Here is a 4922-nt window from a genome sequence, read left to right as displayed (position 1 = left end):
TGTGTGTGTGTGTGTGTGTGTGTGTGTGTGTGTGTGTGTCTGTGTGTGTGTGTGTGTGTGTGTGTATGTGTGTGTGTGTGTACGTGTGACTGTGTGTATGTGTGTGTGCTTGTGTAAATATAGTTTTGTGTGTCTAGTGAAATACACGTAAAAAGAAATCTGTATCCCTACAAACGTATTTGTCCATGTACACTTTTATTTATCAATATAAACTTGTAGGCTATGTATCTTAAACCCAATAAACGAAAAGATATATTCTATTTTTCGGGCAACGCGAAGAACCCTTCAAGCTCACAACTGAAAATCTATAAACAGTAATGAAATAAGCAAGCTATCATTTCAAACGATCAATCTCTCAATCAAGGGACGTTACTCGTATTTATTAAATTAGTAATATCCAAAGGAAGTCTTTCACAATGTACTGTTAAATCTACTGAGCCAGTTCGAACTGATATATAAATAAAATTAATTAGGGCACTAACAGTCTTTATTTATAGACATCAATCGGTTAACTACAAACGAGAATGCAAATTGTATTCAGACAGAATTTCAATCGCTAATTCTGAATGAACTTAGATACGGTGGAATACGTGTCGGAGCTAGTTATGCAGGAAAATAAGTTTTACTATTGATGTATATGATATTATGTCAGTTTTTACAGCAACAATTAACAATTTATATCAATACCCGAACCTACAAAATGTTATAAAATCAGATGACAAGAAACTTAATCTTAATATCTATATGAACTGGTGACATCTCTAAGGAAACAAATGTTTTACAGCATTCATATAAATGAACTATGCACGCTATGCTTTCAAACCGCTTTTAACTACTTTTAAAACAGCAGTACAGTTGTTGCCTGTAACCACTTATGTTCGACATAAATGTGTTAAATTTTTTTTAAACTACCGACGTCCTTCAGTTTGGTTAAAATTCATCTGCGCATTCAGGCACAGTAACAAGCAATTGTCATATTCTTTATGCTACGGATCCCGAAATGAGTTATCTCGTTTTTCATACACATCTGCGTACGAGAAATGGGCCTATCTGAAGATATAAATACTTTCACTGCAAAGCGTTACATCTCTATCAGCATCTAATACATTTATGGGCCGCCGAGTCTATTTGGGCTGACTTCCATGTTATACATACACAATACATTCATACACACGCACTGACACAAACACACACACATACAGACACACAGTCACATGAAATAGACTTTCCTTTTTTTTCCATTTTGCTTTTTATATCTTCGTATGGATTCCTCGCAGTTTGTTTGAAGATTAATTTTTTTAATCCACCATAAACATGTACTGTTTCCATTGATAGAACAGAGCACTGTCATTAGATCTTTATAGTCTTATCTTCTTGTTGAAGTGCTGCTGGCAGGTATTCCGATTAATCTTTTTACTAATCTACTTCAATAAAATTAGTATAGATATTCACACCAGAATCTGAATTTTCACCGTTTCATATCGTATCAGTTAGATTACGTATAATCAGCAAAATAGCGCTAGTTATTTTAATTAAAAGTCTACATCTTATGGGATCTGAAGTGCGGACACTCATATTTCAGTGAAAGACCACTATCCCGAAACGAAACGAAACTGAATCTATGGAGGAAAACCAATAGCAGAAAAATTTATCCTACAACTCTTTTTTTTTTGTTTTTTTTTTGCGTATGTATGCTTGAATCATAAAATAAAGGGCAGCTTCCATGACATTTGGATGACCCCTGCACTTGACTGAAGTGGGAAAGAAAAACACATGTCTCATAAGCTGTTGCAGTAATTAACAGCAGACCGAGATGAAACCGGCAAGCTGCCTCAATGCTTGAAAACAACTGAATTATTCTAAAAGTATCCAACTTCCGATGGTGATATTAAAACAAGTGGAGGACTAGTTCAACATGAGTTGATTCAACTTGATACCAGTGTCAATGTAGGTGTTGTTGCTATAAGAACGCGGAAACGGGAACAGCACATCTTGCCCGACTATCTAACCGTTCTGCCAATCTATCGTCTTGCTTTGGTACTATTTAGCCACCTGAAACTATATACGGCAAAGCTGACCTTCTCCGAATGGAATCCAAAACTCAGTTCAAACAAATAGCGTAAGGCATTCTATAGAAGATTCTAATGAATAATGAAAATCATTTTATTTCATATCTATTACTAATAACATTGAAAGACATATGATCCTTTCACAGCAGTGTTGCCCAAGTTACTTTAAATAATCACATTGCACAATAGTTAAACTATCTCAACATAATTCATGCAGAGAACACTAAAAGCTTAGCTAGAAAACAATGCTGCGAAAGAAAAAAAAAATCTTCAAGTACGTGAGACAACTACGGTTATATTTTGATATTATCCTGAATCCAAGAGCGAAGAAGATTCTTAACTGCACTTTCCTCAATACTGATCTTTGAACCATTAAATAAATGAGTAAAACTGTGCATTGTTTAGTGAAGAAGGTAAATAGAATGTTTTTTTTAATTCTGATCTCCATAGACTATTCGCCTTTATATAATATATAGAGAGAAAGAGATGGCATCTCATGTAGAAAGTCCTTAACTATGTCTAGTATGTGAGAAAATATTTCATTTATCCCTGCTGCACATCGATGTTAATTCTTAAAGCAACGCGCTCTAAAGTGTATAAAGCAATTGTTTACAGTGCATTGAAGGCTGAAACTACACAGAGTTGCTAGAGTGTCGGTAGAATGCCCGGTATCGTATCTGGTGGTCTGCAGTCTGGGTTCAAATCATGCAGGGGCTTACTATGCCTTTCATCATTTCGTGGCGAGCAAATATGAAATAGTTAAATACTGGTCTCTCTCCCTCTCTCTCTCTTTGATTAGATTTCGCAAGAAGCTCAGAAATTACAGATGATCGACTAAAGTACCGAGCCGTGTGTGTGTGTGTGTGTGTGTGTGTGTGTGTGTGTGTGTGTGTGTGTGTTGGCACTCCGTCGCTTACGACGTCGAGGGTTCCAGTTGAACCGATCAACGGAACAGCCTGCTTGTGAAATTAACGTGCAAGTAACTGAGCACTCCACTGACACGTGTACCCTTAATGTAGTCCTCGGGGATATTCAGCATGACACAGTGTGACAAGGCTGACCCTTTGAATTACAGGGACAACAGAAACAGGAAGTAAGAGTGAGAGAAAGTTGTGGTGGAAGAGTACAGCCGGAGCCTCGTGGAGCTTTAGATGTTTTCGCTCAATAAACACTCACAACGCCCGGTCTGGGAATCGAAACCGCGATCCTATGACTGCGAGTCCGATGCCCTAACCACTGGGCCATTGCGCCTCCACTACCGAAACGCGCAGAGGTCATAAATAAACTCTCCGGTTTGTTGTGTGCCCACAGCTCAAGAGATTCGACCGTTTGCAGCTCGGCGAACATGACACTTACATAGTGAGATAATATATTAATTAATTTTTGGCGAAGTCGAAGAATCATTTAATCATTAAGAAACGCGGAGGATACAACCAACAAATTTTAATTAAAATGTCTTCTCTCGCTACATAAAATACATCTTCACCGACCTTAGCATTCAGTTCAATTGCAGAGCGTGTCCATGGGTAATTTTGTTCAGGCCGTCAGCTGTTCGCCTTCTTTAAAATAAGAAATCAATAATGAATTTAAAATTGCACTATTGTATCTTCTTTTTTTCCTTTCTACGCTAACGCTTCTTTGAAAATTGTTGACATCAGAATACGGTCTCATTGTTAATTACCATTAATATTCTTCTAATTTATCTCTCGATTGCTTCAATTACTATCATCCGAAAATCTCTACCGACAGCCCGACCAACTTCCGCCATTCATAACCGTCACTAGCATCGTCTCGGCATCACCACCTTCTTCAACATCATCACCATCATCATCATCATCATCATCTTCTTCTTCTTCTTCTTCTTCTTCTTCTTCTTCTTCTTCTTCTTCTTCTTCTTCTTCTTCTTCTTCTTCACCATTTCCAACACCGTCAACTGAAATGTCATCACAACATTCACAAGGGAAAGGTTTCCAGCGTCGTGGAGTTGGTGGTGGTGGTGATGGTGGTAGTTGTTTTAGTGGCGCTGATAGTGATCATCATCATCATCATCATCGGCAGCAGCAGCAATAGCATCAATGACTATCGCCGTTGTCGTCGACATCACTATCATCATCATCATCTTCATCATCATCATCACCACCACCACAACAACAACAACGTTATTAATCACTAATTGGTACTGATGTCTTACTAATACAGGAAGACACGTTTATAAGAAGCTACGACTGACGGGGCTGATTAACTTATATAACTGGTAATTTGTTTAGCGATATTAGAAGAATGAAAAATAAAGTCGACCTATGATAGGATTTGAGCTGTTTGCCCCTGGTAAACATCAGCATTGTTAATAATATTCCTATCTACTATTGGCACATGACCTGAAATTTTGGAGGACGGAGATTGATGAATGCAAGTGCTCGACTGATAAGTTTTTCATCGAGCCTGAAAGGATGGAAAGTAAATTTGATTGGGCGGAATTTGAACTCTCAACAACGCATGAAATGCCGATAAGCAGTTTTCCCGGCGAGATAACTTTTCTGCTAGCTGGCCCCATCTATAATAATAATAATAATAATAATAATAATAATAATTATAATAATAATGATGATGATAATAATAATAATAATAATCTTTTCTACTAAAGTCACAAGGATGAAAGGCAAAGTCGAACACGGTGGAATTTGAACTCAGAACGTAGCGATGGGCGAAATACCGTAAAGAATTTCGTCCAGCATGAAAAGAATTCTGCCACAAGTTGTGGCAACATGATCAGGTATCGAAAGTGCTACATCGAAAATTGTGCGAAAAGTTGGGGTTAGACAGAGGCAACACGTGGTATGAACACAAACCGCA

Source organism: Octopus bimaculoides, chromosome 3 (assembly GCF_001194135.2).
Source record: "Octopus bimaculoides isolate UCB-OBI-ISO-001 chromosome 3, ASM119413v2, whole genome shotgun sequence".
Lineage (NCBI taxonomy): Eukaryota > Metazoa > Mollusca > Cephalopoda > Octopoda > Octopodidae > Octopus > Octopus bimaculoides.
The sequence above is the reverse complement of the archived record's forward strand: the minus strand, read 5'-3'. Positions refer to the sequence as shown.